We start from the raw sequence: 16,191 nt of genomic DNA on the forward strand, positions 1-16,191 counted from the left end.
TTGTTACGTGGGTTGAGGGATAAATATTGGCCAGGACACCGGGGAGAACTCCCCTGCTCTTCTTCGAAATAGTGCCATGGTATCCTTTACGTCCACCTGAGATGGCAGATGGGGTCTCGGTTTAGCGTCTCATCCGAAAGACGGCACCTCCGACAGTGCAGCACTCCCTCAGCACTGCACTGGGAGTGTCAGCCTAGCTTTATGTGCTCAAGTCCCTGGAGTGGGAGTGAGCCTACCCTCATTGTCCAGGCTTACACATGAATAATGGCCCCTTGGGTGAGGTACGTGCCCGTGGAACTGTACCTTAGCGAGGAGCCAATGCCTTCAGGAATTGACAAGGAGAAAAAAACTCAATTTAAGAAGTATAGGTGCAACTACCTTACTATGGCTTTTCTTATATTAAGGAATGTGGGTAAGGAGAGTCAACAATTTGGGGGAGAAATTCAGTTGGTAATGCCACCCGTTAGTGCCTTAAGAGGGCAATAAGTGGGGCGCGAACCAACTAGCGCCCGGGCGCGGCGAGACCTGTGCCTCTCACATACATAAGTACATAAGAACATAAGAAATAGGAGCAGGAGTCGGCCAATCGGCCCCTCGAGCCTGCTCCGCCATTCAATAAGATCATGGCTGATCTGATCCTAACCGCCAATCACGAAATTGAGCGGACATTTAGCGGCGGCGCTAAACCCTACAGCCCGATCTCCTGCGCGCGCAGATCTTGACGTCATTCGAGAGTGCAACGCCCTTGGGGCGCCCCGGACCGGAAATTCAGTGGCGCCCCCCTCCTTTCCGCCTGGCGCAACCAACGACAGGTTGACTGGAACGCTTCCCAGTCGCTGTGGGGCTAGGGGGGCGCTATTTATAGGGGGCTCTTCCTGTCTTCTGTGTGGTAGCCATTTTTGGACCACTCGTTCTGAGAGAGAGAGAGAGATTTGCAGAGAGACAAAGGGAGAAAGAGAGACTTCTGCATTGAGTCAACGCTGTCTAAGGTAGTTTTGGCTTCTGCCCATAACTTTGCAGGTACTTTGCTTTTTCACCGGCATAACTTTGATTGCCCACATATTATGGGGGCTGCAATGGATGGGAACGTTGTGCTTCTCCATCACATTGAGAGGGCACAGAGACGCAGAGATAGAGTGGCAATCATGGCCAGACGGAGGAGGGCCAACAGGCGTTGGTACAGGAGACCTTACCGTCCCAGGGTTTTTCGACAACAGTTCTCATACATCAATATGTCTGAGGAGCAGTGTTTGCGAAGGCTGCGATTCAGCAAGGAGGTGGTCACTGAGCTCTGCCACCTCCTCCAGCCAGATCTGCAACCTCAACTGAGGAGCAGGACGTCTCTGTCGGTGGTAGTGAAGGGAACAGTGGCTCTCAACATTTATGCCACCGGCTCCTTTCAATCTGCTACTGGGGACATTGCCAATATCTCCCAGTTCGCGGTGCATTGCTGCATCCGTCAAGTCACAAATGCCCTCTTTAAAAGGAGACGAGAGTACATCTCTTTCCCGATGACCCCGGACAAGCAGCAAGATCGCGCAGCGGGCTTTGCAAGAATAACGGGCTTCCCCATGGTGCAGGGCGCCATTGACTGCACCCATGTGGCTTTGCGGGCGCCGCAAGAGAATGCCGAGGATTTCCGCAACCGAAAGGGCTTCCATTCCTTGAACGTCCAGTTGGTCTGTGACCACAGACAGCTGATACTCGCTGTCAATGCCCACTTTCCAGGCAGCAGCCACGATGCCTTCATCCTGCACCAGACATCTGTGGCAGAACTTTTTGAGGCCCCGCTTCACCCAGGAGGCTGGCTTCTCGGGGACAAGGGCTATCCTCTGTGTACCTGGCTGATGACCCCGCTCCGTTCGCCCAGTACCCCTGCAGATGAACGATACAACGAGAGCCATCAAGCTACCAGGAACATCGTTGAGCACACAATCGGCATGTTCAAGCAACGGTTCCACTGACTGGACCACTCTGGAGGAGCCCTGCAGTACTCGCCTGAGCGAGTCTCCCACTTCGTTGTTGTCTGCTGCATGCTGCATAACCTGGCAATCCTCAGGACCCAGCCAATGCCAGCAGGCCTTGGCGCACCAGCAGAGGAGGAGGAGGAGGAGGAGGAGGAGCAGCAGCACCAAGACGGGAGGGAGGCACAAAGTGCAAGGGCCGTCCGCCAAAGGCTTATAGCAAGTCGCTTCTAGGCCCCCTCTGAGGGAATGGCTTCTGCCATTCAAAGAACCTGAATGAGACCATGCCGCAACCCCTAAGCCAGTCAAGGCAACAATGAGTGCAAAGAGCAAACATGCACATTTTGAATAAAGACACTTTCTTATTAACAAAACTGTGTATCCTTCCCGCATGACAAAGTAATAGAAAGAAACACACAAAGAAACAGTCAATCACATAACTGGCTCTCACAACCTGGAGACAATGTCCAAAACAGTAACAAAAATAAAACCACGATTCTCGGCCTTCAAAAAAACAATGAACCACATTTTGCCACACCTTCTACATTTTGCCCTTCGAGGGTGATCTGCTTCCCTTGCGAAATTGCCCCCTTCCCACCCTGCAGCTCCTCTGCACTGGGAGCCCAGTGGCTGCAGCAAGGCTGGGGGAAGGCTGCTGAGTGCCAGAAACTGAGACTGCAGATGCCCTTGAGGGACGGCCTGGACCAGCTCTGGGCCTGGAGGGCCCGGCTGCTGATTGCTCCAACTCTGCATGGGCGGCAGCAGTCTGTCCTACAGGTGGTGGCAACTGCAGTGGAGCAGTGACAGTGCTGGCAGCAGGAATGCTGTCATCCTGAGAGTGGACAGCAACTCCCCGCTTGACCGACACACTGGCACTCCCACGGGGCAGCACTTCAGCATGCGCAGCAATCTGCAGGAGCACAGATTGCTGGCCTACTGCGGCGCGGGGACGGCCCCGGGGAAACCTGCCCGATCCAGCGAGGGTGACATCAGTTAGTGCTCGTGTGGCCTCAATCTGCGTTTGCATGAGACCAGCCACTGACTGCATTGCAGCACTTAGCATTTGCGTGGCAGACACCTGTGCTGCACCGAAGTCCTGGACACTCCTTGCCAGTGACTCAATGGATTCGGGCATCGTTGCCACTGCAGCCATGAGCTCAGTGTGCCTTTGCTCCGCCTGGGCGCTCATTTCAGCGAGGAGCCGCACCTCTTCTGCGCTCACTGTAGCAGGACTCGAGGCCATACTCTCCCTCTGGGGAGAAGGCCCCCAAGCTTCCCTACCCCCCTCGCATTGCTGCAGCCCGCTGGGTCCTGGAGCTTCACCCTCATCAGACCATTCCCCCCCCGCTCCCCTCCAGGGAAGGCATGTCCCCAGTATGGCCATGGGCTGCCTCGGCAGAGGGTTGCGCTGATGGTCCGGCTTCCTCTTCCTCCTCGCCTTCAGCTTCACTCCCAATGGCATCTTGAGGGCCCGCCTCCTCACCCGGTGAATCAGCATCTGAAAGCAGGGAGGTACAAGAGTGGCTTTAGTGTGAGGACAGGGTGGCAGCAAGGGAGGAATGAGTGCAGCGATGTACTGATTTGGATCGAGAGTGTCAAAGGCTGCTGTTGTGAGGAACAAGTGGAAGGAGAGAGGTCAAAATGGTGATGACCTTACCATTGCTGGCCAGAATGGGGTCGGCGTCTCCAGTGGCGACGGGGCCAAGCATCTGGCTTGCCACAATCCGGTGGACTCGCTGCTCCAGATCGGTCAGGGCTTGAAGGTGAGGCTGGCCTCCCCCGGTCCATTGCTGCTGTCTCCTATTATGCGCCAGCTTGCCCTGCAAGAAAAAGGACAGGGTCTGAATAAAGATGCAGCCATGATCTTGGCTGAAATGCCTCCCATGGTGGAATAGCCCTTACTGCGTGCAGCCATGATCTTGGCTGAAATGCCTCCCATGGTTGAATAGCCCTTACTGTGTGCAGCCATGATCTTGGCTGAAATGCCTCCCATGGTCGAATAGCCCTTACTGTGTGCAGTCATGATCTTGGCTGAAATGCCTCCCATGGTCAGATAGCCCTTACTGTGTGCAGCCATGATCTTGGCTGAAATGCCTCCCATGGTCAGATAGCCCTTACTGTATGCAAAGTGCTGAATATGCATGTGAGTTTCCTGAAAGGGCCAAAGGTGTTGGAGGAGTGCTGGGCATTGGTTCTTTCAAGACCCTTTGGCCATAAAGCAAGGTCGAGATGGAGGGATGAAGAGGTTTTTGAAAAAGGCACTCACCCTGACAACCCGAGTGAGGTCATTGAACTTCTTCCTGCATTGCACAGGGGTCCTAGGCACCATGCTGCTGGAGGTCACTCTGTGAGCCACCTCCCTCCAAGCTTTTCGGTACTTGCTGGGCAGAGGCCTCCTGCCACTCTCCAGGTACAGGAGAGATCGCCTGTGCTCCACCGCGCCAACCAGAGCCTCCAAGGCCCCCTCGCTGAAACGTTGCGCTTGCTCACTGGCCCTCTCCATAGTCCTTGGCTGCAGGATTTGGCAACAGATCTGTCCAGGCCGAGATTCAGGGCTCCGATGCGCAGGGTGCGGCTGCAAATCAAGATCGACCCTCCCCTTTAAGAGCTGACCAGCGCCAGCGTGTCTGTGTGCAATCGCTAACTGACAGCACCTGCGCTGCGCCCACCCTCTGAGTTAGCGCCTCGCTCCTCCGGCTTAGCACCTTAAGAGAGTCGTGCAGCGCCTGATTTAGCACTGCAATCGGCTCCAGGGACGAAACAGACCAATTTCGCAGTAGGTGGTGATAATTTGCGCCGGCCGCAAAACTTTGCGCCCGGCCGAGAATTGCGCCCCAAATGGGGCGATGCCGAATTTCTCCCCCTTTAACTTTAGGATCATATGTTTCTTTAGGACCAATTGATGTTTCTAAATAAAAACCATTGTGAACTATTTTGTCACAAATGAACTGTATCGCCTCCCCAGGTTGCTATTTTCAGAACTTCTTCCTCTCTTCCTGCCAATCACTTGCATAAACTAGCTCACAATTGTTCCAAACCACCTGCATAGGAGATCAACTGAAGGAACGTTTTCCACCCAAATGGCTTTAAGGCATAACATTTCCCTGATGGAGGCTGAATGATAAGAGGAGGAAAAGGAGGTGTGATTACCTCAGAGGTAGGGTGTATTGCTCCAAGATAACATTCTTGAGTCAACGCACACCATCCAGATAAGCAGTTGATAGCTTGTCTGAACAAAGGGCTCTGAGTTCGTCTGGCGATTCCCACAGCAGAAGTGCTAATCAAGCTGTGCTGTTTTTCCAGCGCCTTAATGGTACCCACATGCCCGATACGAGACTCCCAAAACAAGCGCTCTACTCGGAGCTCAGGCATGGCAAGAGAGCCCCAGGTGGGCAGAGGAAATGCTTCAAGGACACCCTCAAAGCCTCCTTGAAAAAGTGTAACATTCCCTCCGACACCTGGGAATCCCTGTCCCAAGACCGCACAAAGTGGAGGAGAAGCATGCGGAAGGCGCCGAACACCTCGAGTCTCTTCGACGGGAGCAAGCGGAAGCCAAGCGCAGGCAGTGGAAGGAGCGCACGTCAACCCAAGCACCCCACCCACCCGCCCCTTCAACCACCGTCTGCCCCACCTGTGACAGAGACCGTAGGTCCCGCATTGGACTCATCAGTCACCTGAGAACTCATTGTTAGTGTGGAAGCAAGTCATCCTCGGTTCCGAGGGACTGCCTAAGAAGAAGAAGACCCTTGTGTGTACCAATAGCTGACGTATCTGGCAAGTGTCTGTCGTGTCTGTCTACAACTACTAGTTAAATGATGCTTTGCACTGGTCGGGGCATAATCAGTTTCCTACAACAGGAAGCAGAATTCTTCATTATGTAGAATCCCAAATACCTGTAAACAGACAAAGTTCAGAACACTTTTAGAATGAGACAGAAAAGAAACAGTATTTGCTCAATATAAATGAGCTGCCACTTACTGCTGGACAGCTGGTAATGTGTTTTCACGCATCCTGCCACTTTGTACCTATTATTGTCTCCCTTCCCTGTGAATTTCTGCCCTCCCGGCCAGCCAGTATTGCTACCATAGTTTTATCCGCAGTTTATTGCCCCTTATAATGTATTGGACTGAAAAAGCATGCTCGTCGTTTGTACAACTTAAAATGATGAGTTTGAGGCCAAACTGTTTCTGTATCAGTAGCAGTGCACAGTGCTAAAGAATATACAGACTCGGAATTATAGGTTAGAACTTCTAAAATTCTGCAGGAATACTGATAGTATAATCACCTAGATATGTAGTCAAGAACTGGCTTTGGTGGAGAGGTCCATGCAAGTCTACAGGGCTCCGTGCCCAAGAGCTGCCTTACCTTCGGCATTGAAGTTAATTGCTTTTCTCGTATTTGTAAAGTCTGTGGGTTGTTTAGTTAATTAATACACAGACTACCAGAGTAACTTAAAACAGGACTTTACTATTCGAAGGTCAGGGCGAATCTGCCAAATAAATCCTGACACAGCACTTATATACCGGTGTGGTCACTGTCGGTATTACAGTATACAGAAGCCAACAAAGTAGTGCCACACCTAAAATAGTTCTCTTAAAGGTGAACGGTTACATACAATGGTTTTCTTAAAGGTAGACGGATACATACACTACAATCCTCCCTTTTTAGCTTACAACATACTTAGTCCCCCATTAAACATAACATATATTCAACTTCATGTAAAACAATTCACAGGTATAATCTATGCGGGAAACAGTTTACAGATTCAGTCTCTGCAGGAACAGTTCACAGATTCAGTCTCTGGTCTTGACTCGGTCCGAACAACATCTCTGTGGTGTAGCCGGTTCACATTGCTAGCGTGACTCATCCAATAGTCTTTCCCTTGACTTAACAGCTTGAACTTCCGTCCTGCTGAACCAGCAGTGCTGACTTTTACAAACAGCTGGACTGCCTTGGTAATTTTTCCTACTTGCCAACTGATTTGGCTCCCTTCGTAGGGCCCACGTACATGATCTGGTAGAAGTGATAATGATTTAGATGGTTATCACCTTCTGCTTCGTCTTTTTCTTTTCTGCTTCTTGGAGACTCTCGGGGCTCCCTTATCAGCTGCCAGCTGTAGCGCTACCATCTCCCTATGTTCCTTAGACTTTAAGTGCTTCATCCTGATTTCTGCACTTTGGGAGTTTTCATCACAAGCTGGGCAGACCAAGTCCTCGTAATATTCCGTGTCACTCAACAGGTCATGGTAATATTCGGTGTCGTCCTGAACTAGTCTAGCGAGAGGGCCTGCTACTTCTTCCTTACCCAACTGGACGTTAGCCGACTGTTGTTCCCTCCCTAGACATCTTTCCTGAAGAGACTTCTTCATGCGTTCATATTCATCCCGCTCTTCCTGGGTTTCCTGCAAATCCTTCACTAATGACCTCATTTGTGATTTCAATACTTCCCCTTCCATCGGGGATTGATTGATCGGGCTATTCAATCCTTCTACTGGAGCAGCTGTTTCAACATTCTGTTGTTCACATAGACGTGATTCAGCGTACTTTTGGCATCCCAGTAAAATCTGTGTTGCAACCTCAGCTATTTCCATAACTTTTGAGAGCTCCGAACTCCTTCCCTTTGAAGATTGAAGCTCGTGTTCAGATTGTTCCCATTGCAGAGTCTTGTCCCTCAGCATATGAAGGAGTTGGCTGACCATTAACTCTTCCACGGGAACACTGTGGATCAGAGTCTTCTCCATTTCATCCACCTTTTCCTCCAATGCTTTCACCTTCTTTTCCTCTTGTACTTTGGCTTTCAGCGCTCGGAGACGTTGCGCCTTGATGCTCTCTAGCTCATGTTCAGGGGCCATTCTTACAGTCTCTGTGTTTCTTACAGTTTCCTTTTCTTCCACTGAAAGGATTCCCAGTTGAATCTGTTCTTCAAGTTGTTGAACCTCGGTCATTGCCGCCTCATATTTGTCTTGGGTTTCCTTCAATATTTTTATGAGTTCTTGGACATCTTGTCTTTCATGTTCTGCCATGTCTTTCACCTCTAATTTCTCATCTATGGATGGAACTTCTACCGATGAGTCTGTCTTGGCCTTGAGCTCATCAAGAATTTCCTGCAGCCTTTGGACTTCTTGCTCATGTTCAACCTTTAGTTGCTCATATGCTTCTACTGAAACTAGCTTTTCGGAGGTTGCCGAGTTAATCCCCTCCAGGATTGTAGCCTGGGCCTGTTCATACTGTTCCTTCAACTTCTCAAACTCTGCTTGTAATGAGTCGTAGAGAAGAACGGGAATAAAATCCTGGCTTCCTGAAGATTCCTCTTCATTTGCTCCTTCCTGCAAATATTCTAACTCCTGAACAGCATAAGGGAGATGTGATCGGTAATTGGTCACAATGGCTCTATAGTCGCTCTCTGCTTGAGCTAGCTGCTTCTGTTGTCTTTCCAGATTCTCCCATTCGATGTCATAGAACTTTTTCATTGTTTTCATCTCTTGTTCGAGACGGTAACTCACTTGTTCTACTTGCTGTCGTAATTTGAAATAAAGTCGAGTCTGAGCTCGGTGTTCGTCAGTCATGGATATGTCCGTAAACTGAACAGACTCAGAATTCTCTGTCAAACTATGTTGTCGTTGTTCGGTGGAGTTCTGTTCTGAAACTTTGTTCTTCTCTGGAGCATAAGCCTTTATGCATGCTTTCGTTCTTCCAACCTTAGTCGGCAAGTCCATTTTAGCCTTGTCTTTCATATTTGGGTTGGTCTTATCGTCATCCGTTTCAGAATCTGAGCTGATTGTCTGCACCGAGTCCTCACTCGTTATGGCTTTTAGATAGTGCCATTCCATGTCTATTTTCTTGATCCACTCCCGTCCCAGAAGTGGTGGTCCTCCCTCAGGTAGTACGTATAAGTTCATTCTTGGGTGTTCTTTACCCCCATCTCTCACCTTGACTCTTATCTTCCCCATGGGGTATACTTTATGCCCCGTGTATGTCTGCAATACGAACTTGGTATCTCTTAAGGGTATATGTGAGAATAGCCGGTGGTAATCCCTTCGATTTATGACTGATAGAGCTGATCCAGTGTCCAACTCCATTTTCACTTGGACTCCAGCTATTTTTAGCATGACCCAGATAGTTTGTAGGTCAGCTTCCTTACTCACATTGTGAATTCTCAGACTGCCCAGCTCCTGGCCGTTTGGGTCTGAGTCCGAATTCTGTTCGTCTGAACTCTTCTCAGCCACCTTGTGTACCTTGTTGTACTTTTCCTGTGATGGCTTCCTTTGGTTGTTGGTCTTCTTCCCTGACCGGCATACCTTAGCTATGTGACCCAGTTTGCCACATTTCCTACATTCCTGGTTCTTAAACCAGCATTGGTTCTGGTCGTGTGTTGTCTTCCCACAATGATAGCATTTTGTTGTACTCGAGGTAATTTGATCCACACTGAGTGCCGCTGCCTTTAGCTGCATTTCTGCAGTTCCCTTCGCTGCGGCTTCGTGCGATGCTGCAATAAGGACAGCCCTGTCAAGCGTAAGGTCGTTCTCTTCGAGTAGTCGCTTTTGCATTCCTTCCTTTGACAACCCGCACACGAACTTGTCTCGCAATGCCTCTGTCAGATTCCCTCCAAACTGGCAGTGTTTCGCTAGTCTACGCAGTTCGACCAAGTATTCTGCATTGCTTTCGTCTTTCCTTTGCGTTCTCGCATAGAATTTGAATCGTTCCGCCAACATCAACGGTGTGGGGTTCAAGTGATCCTTCAGAACAGTCACAATATCATCGAAAGTCTGATCCGTCGGTTTAGCTGGTGCTAGTAGATGCTTCAAGAGCCCGTATGTCTTCGCGCCCATCGAGTTTAGCAAGGTTATAGCTTTGTCATCTTCTTCTATTTTATTGGCCTCACAATAGATCTCAATGCATTCCACATACGTGGCCCAGTCTTCTACCTCGGAATTAAAATCGTTGATGTTACCACGCTTAGTCATCTTCCTCTCTTCCTGATAACACCACGAATTATTTCTTTAAATTTTCTTTTATATTTTTTTTTCCAAGATGGCAGTTCCCGTGAAAATGGCGGTTTCCCGCGCTTATCTTCTCTCCCCGCCCACTTCAATGGCGGTTTCCCGCTTCTGTCTTCTTCCCCGCCTAATGGCGGCTTCCCGCGTTTCTTCCCTAGCGGGAGGGGTACACTTTCCCCACGGGCGACGGCCGCTGGCTTTCAGGTTCACAGCCTGCGCGTCGGCTTCAGGGCTTTCCCTTTTCTCGGCAGGGCAACCGGCGCTGGGTACACCCCGTTGACGGCAAACAGTTTCAGCCACTGGGCTGGCTCTCGCTCAGTTCCCCTTGCTCGGGCTCTGTCTCTCTCCCGCTCGCTCGGCTCTACCGGCGCTGGGTACACCCCGTTGACGGAGAACAGTTTCAGCCGCTGGACTGGCTCTCGCTCAGTTCCCCCTTGGTCGGCTCTGCCTCTCCCGCTCACTCGGCTCCCAATCGCGCCTCCCAGCCCTCTCGCAGTCCGGTGCTTCCCTCCCCGGCTGCGGCTGAGTTTTTATATCTTCCCGCGCCTACGCTCCCGGTCGCAGCGCTTCGTGGCTTCAGTCGCTGCCCGGCCTTTTTCGCCGGTCGCGGTCTAGCTGTCTCACGACGCCGTTGCGTCCCCAGCCTGTCTGTACCGCGGCTTCCTTGCTCCACGCTGCCCCAGTCTCAGCGCCTCTGGGCCCGACTTCTGTCCGGCTCCTTTCCCCCTCGACCGTGGTTGAGTGCACCGCCCTTATCCTCCAGTTATTCTTTTTACTTTTCCCTTACTCACAGTCACCGTGGCCGGCTTGCTTCTCGTGCTGATCGGCTCACTCCTCACCGTGGCAGAAGGGACAGTCAGTGCCTGTTGCTGATGGAAGTCTTTGTCTCTAACTTCTTCTTCCTTTCTAGTTCTGCAGCCTCGAGTTTTCTCCCAGCAGAACGACGAGGGCGGTTGCCTCATCTCGACGCTCGTTAACTGCTTCGGAAGTATTGTTGCCGCAGGGTACGATTGGACTCGTCGCCACTGTAAAGTCTGTGGGTTGTTTAGTTAATTAATACACAGACTACCAGAGTAACTTAAAACAGGACTTTACTATTCGAAGGTCAGGGCGAATCTGCCAAATAAATCCTGACACAGCACTTATATACCGGTGTGGTCACCGTTGGTATTACAGTATACAGAAGCCAACAAAGTAGTGCCACACCTAAAATAGTTCTCTTAAAGGTGAACAGTTACATACAATGGTTTTCTTAAAGGTAGACGGATACATACACTACAGTATTCTTCAGAGAACAACAGTGCAGCGTGTCTGACAGGAGGCAGCAACCATGCTCAAAGATGTGTAGACTACCCACAAGATGATACATTTTCAGGAATAACAACAGAAAATGCTGGAAATACTCAGCAGGCCAGGCAGCATCCATGAGTATTTCCAGCATTTTCTGTTGTTATTTCAGATTTCCAGCATCCACAGTATTTTGCTATTATATACATCTTCAGGAAGCTGCCAAGGCAAGAGTGCCTAACTGTACCACTTACCAAGTAGCATAACAGGTACAAAAGCAAAATACTGCGGATGCTGGAAACCTGAAATAAAAACAGAAAATACTGGAAACACTCAGCAGGTCAGGCAGCATCTGTGGAGAGAGAAACAGAGTTAATGTTTGTCAGAACTGGAAAAAGCTGGAGATGGAACAGATTTTTAGGGAAAGGGGGGAGGGGAGGGGAAGAAAGAACAAAAGGAAAGGTCTGTGATAGGGTGGAAGGCAGGAGAGATTAAGAGACAAAAGGGATGATGGTGCAAGGCAAAAGGAGATGGTAATGGGACAAGTTAAGAAACAAACGATGGCTCTAGATGAAGTGTAAATGGCGATGGCAGAATGATCGACAGCTGGCTGCCTGTTATCCTTTTCCATACTTACTATTGGCCTATGTCACTCCCTCAAACAACTTCAGGGCTCTTCTATTATTGATTATACCTACTCATACTCCAGCAGGGATTGAGCACATAATCCAGGTTGACACCACAGTGCAGTACTGAGGGGGTGCCGCCCTGTCAGAGGTGTCGTCTTTCAGATGAGACGTTAAACCGCGGTCTCATCTGTTTTCTCGGGTGCACGCAAAAGATTCAATGACACTATCCGGAGAAGAGCAGGGGCGTTCTCCCTGGTGTCCTGGCCAATATTTATTCCTGTATCAACATGACTAAAAATAGATTATCTGGTCATGCACCTTATTACTTTTTTGTGGGATCTTGCTGTGCGCAAGTTGGCAGCCGCATTTCCCACATTATAGCAGTGACTACACGTAAAAAAAGTACTTCATGGGCTGTAAAGCACTTTGGGCCATCCTGAGTTTGTGAAAGGCGATATATAAATGCAAGTCCTTTTCTTTTCCTTCAGGGCATCCCATTGGAAAGGGACATTGGACGGGATATATAAAAGGTGGACAGATCCGCCTCATCGTGCTTACTACCTGTGGGGAAAAGTTAAAATCTACCCCCAATATCTTGGAATGCAAACTCTGTATGGAATTGTGTCAGGGAGCCAGCATTTTAACATTTCTGTCATGGTAGGCCAGGAGAGCAGTCCATCCACTAATAACGCCGGTGGGTCAGGACAAGGAAGCACCTCACAACACCCTGTGTCTCTCTCTCCCCAAAGCTTGCAAGCACCCGCGCAGCTGCATACAGCACGGAGGATGGAGTTGGTGAATTGGAAGAGGTAGCATCGGCTGTGTCACAGTGCAAGGTAAGGAGGAACTAACGATGGTGTTGGAGGTAAAAAAAAAAGGAGCAGGAACCTGTTGGCCGAATGGCCTCAATTCAATTCAATTCAATTTTATTTGTCATATATGCAGCAGACGTGTGTACTGCACAATGAAATGTTGATTTTTAAGAGTCCTCCCAACATTTGAATAAATATGGCATAACAATGATAAAAATACTAACAGAAATACTAATAGAAAGACAGTAATAATAAATAAAACAACAGTAATAAATAAAAATAAATTAATCGTTCATGAGTCTTATGGCCTGGGGGTAGAAGCTGTTTCGAAACCTGTTGGTACGAGACCGTATGCTTCGGTATCTCTTACCGGACGGGAGCAGGGCGAAGAGATTGTGGCTGGGGTGACTCGCGTCTTTAATGATTCTCAGGGCCTTCCCACTGAATATCCCATTCTCATGGATGCCTCCCTGTAATTTTTGGGCAGCCATTTCTTGCTCCTGAGCAAGGATGTCTTACTACAGTGGAGCAAGGATGTCTTACTACAGTTATACAGGGCCTTGGTGAGACCACACCTGGAGCACTGTGTGCAGTTTTGGTCTCCTTTCCGAAGAAAGGATATACTTGCCATAGAGGGAGTGCAGCGAAGGTTCACCAGACTGATTCCTGGGATGGCAGGACTGTCGTATGAGGAGAGATTGGGTTGACTAGGCCTGTATTCACTAGAGTTTAGAAGAATGAGAGGGGATCTCATTGAAACGTATAAAATTCTGACAGGGCTCGACAGACTGGATGCAGGGAGGATGTTTCCCCTGGCTGGGGGGGTGGGCTAGAACGAGGGGTCACAGTCTCAGGATACTGGGTAGGACATTTAGGAATGAGATGAGGAGAAATTTCTTCACTCAGAGGGTGGTGAACCTGCGGAACTCTCTACCACAGAAGGCTGTGGAGGATAAGCCACTGAATATATTTAAGAAAGAGATAGATAGATTTCTAGACACAAAAGGCATCAAGGGGTATGGGGAGAGAGCAGGAATATGATATTGAGATAGAGAATCAGCCATGATCATATTGAATGGCGGAGCAGGCTCGAAGGGCTGAATAGCCTACTCCTGCTCCTATTTTTCTATGTTTCTATGTTGCTAGTTGGTAGAAAAGGGAAATTAAAATACTGCCGATGCTTGCCAGTACATCACTCACCTGTCAGCTGTGGCTCAGTGGGTAGCACACTTGCCTCTGAGTCAGAAGGTTGTCGGTTCACAGTCCCCACTCCAGGGGCTTGAGCACATAAAGCTAGGCTGACACTCCAGTGCAGTGCTGAGGGAGTGCTGCACTGTCGGAGGTGCCATCTTTCGGATGAGACTTTAAACCGTGGCCCCCGTCTGCTCTCTCAGGTGAACATAAAAGATCCCATGGCACTATTTCGAAGAAGAGCAGGGGAGTTATCCCCGGTGTCCTGACCAATATTTATCCCTCAACCAACATAACAAATACAGATTATCTGGTCATTGTCACATTGCTGTTTGTGGGAGCTTGCTGTGTGCAATTTGACTGCTGCATTTCCCACATTACAACAGTGACCACACTTCAAAACTACTTCATTGGCTGCAAAGCGCTTTGAGACATCCGGGTGATCGTGAACGGTGCTATTTAAATGCAAGTCTTTCTTTCTTTCGATACACGGGCGAGCAGTACTTTAGGTGATACTGTAGATGATCCCTATGCTAGCCATGAAGAAGGTGGAGGTAGAAAGCTTGAGGGAGCTGGTGACCTGACCTGCCACTGGCAGTGTCATCCTTAGGATGGAGGCTGGCTTTAGGTGTCTGACGTAAGAAAACTATGAGGCACTTGGTCTAAGCGTTAAACAAAGCTTTAATCAACTGTTTTACAACATGGAGGTCTAGTGGTGTCCTTCACTAGTTCCTGTTAAGAATGTCCTGCGCAAGCTGGGCCCGTGCCCGAGTATTTATACTCTCCCTGGACAGCACCACCCGCAGGCCGCTCAGTTGGTTCATGTCAGTGTCCTTGCAGCAGATGTCACAGCTCTGCAACTGGCTTCCTGCTGACCTGAAGCCAGTGAAGGCCTTTCCCCTTGGTTATTGCCAAGTATTATTGAAAAGATATACTTGCTCTCGAGGCAGTTCAGAGAAGGTTCACTCGGTTGATTCCGGAGATGAGGGAGTTGACGTATGAGGAAAGGTTGAGTAGGTTGGGACTCTACTCATTGGAGTTCAGAAGAATGAGAGGCGATCTTATCGAAACATATAAGATTGTGAGGGGTCTTGATCGGGTGGATGCGGTGAGGATGTTTCCACTGATGGGTGAGACTAGAACTAGGGGGCATAATCTAAGAATAAGGGGCTGCCCTTTCAAAACTGAGATGAGGAGAAACTTCTTCACTCAGAGGGTAGTAAATCTATGGAATTTGCTACCCCAGAGAGCTGCGGAAGCTGCAACATTAAATAAATTTAAAATGGAGATAGACAGTTTCCTAGCAGATAAGGGAATTAGGGGTTACAGGGAGAGGGCAGGGAAGTGGACGTGAGTCTAGATTCGGATCAGCCATGATCCTATTGAATGGCGGAGCAGGCCCGAGGGGCCGTATGGCCTACTCCTGCTCCTATTTCTTATGTTCTTATGTGTGCCATGGTCCAATGACGACTGCTGTTCCTGATGCCTGCTGGTCTCCCTCGCATGTTTTCTTTCATTTTTTTCCACCTTAACCGTGAAATATCTGTTAGGGGTGTTGGAAAAGCAACCTCATTATTAATGTTAACTAGACGTGCCGACCGCTATAGGACTCTGTATTTTTGCAGTCAGCTGCCTTGTCAGTCTCTCAACTTCCACGAGTGTTTGTATTGTAAAAATCCTCTTACACATCCCCTTCCTCTGCTGAAGTCTTGTAAATACTTCAACTGCATTCAGCTTTTCTGTAAATGTGTGGACGATATCTGTTCCGACCAAAAATAAATCCCCCAAAAATAAATTTTAAAATATACAAAAAACACACCAAAAATTAATAATATAAAAAGAGCAAAATTAGCACTAAAAAGGTACTGGAAAAATAAAAATTCAACAACAGTTGCTGAAAAAATCCTGTGCCCCTTGTACAGGTCCACTCCAAATTGATAACAGAAAGGATAGCACAATCCTAAACCTACAGAGAATCGCATTGTGCTTCATTTGAATATATTTGAAAGCATTATAATATTGAAATAAAGATCCTGTACAATTAATCTGAGTATTGAGTGGAGCACCCCAATTCCAAGTCCTTATGGTTCAGTACTGTATCAGGCCGTACATTTTTGTCATTGCATCATCAAGGAAGATAATTTTTTCTTCTGTGGTCAATATTATTCTGCTGTCCTGGGGCCACAGCTTTCACATGGTATTTATTTATGTCCCTGATATACACTTTTCCTTCCCTTGCCTAAACGGGTTGGCATCTGGAACTGCTTAGCACCTCCTTACACCTTGTAGTGCCAGCTGTGGCTCAGTGGGCA

General features: G+C 48.8%; 1 long non-coding RNA gene across 2 annotated transcripts in view; it reads left to right on the forward strand.

Moving 5' to 3' along the window:
• LOC147112270 (uncharacterized) overlaps positions 1-16,191 on the forward strand; it is a 182,805-nt gene that overhangs the window by 8,839 nt on the left and 157,775 nt on the right. For both annotated transcript variants that reach the window (XR_015079647.1, XR_015079646.1), the window contains exon 2: positions 12,626-12,712. This is a non-coding gene — a long non-coding RNA (uncharacterized LOC147112270). The remainder of the gene's footprint in view (positions 1-12,625; positions 12,713-16,191) is intronic.

The sequence above is a fragment of the Somniosus microcephalus genome, chromosome 9 (genome assembly GCF_052327205.1).
Source record: "Somniosus microcephalus isolate GS21.2 chromosome 9, FLI_Smic_1.0, whole genome shotgun sequence".
In the NCBI taxonomy this organism is placed as follows: Eukaryota; Metazoa; Chordata; class Chondrichthyes; order Squaliformes; family Somniosidae; genus Somniosus; species Somniosus microcephalus.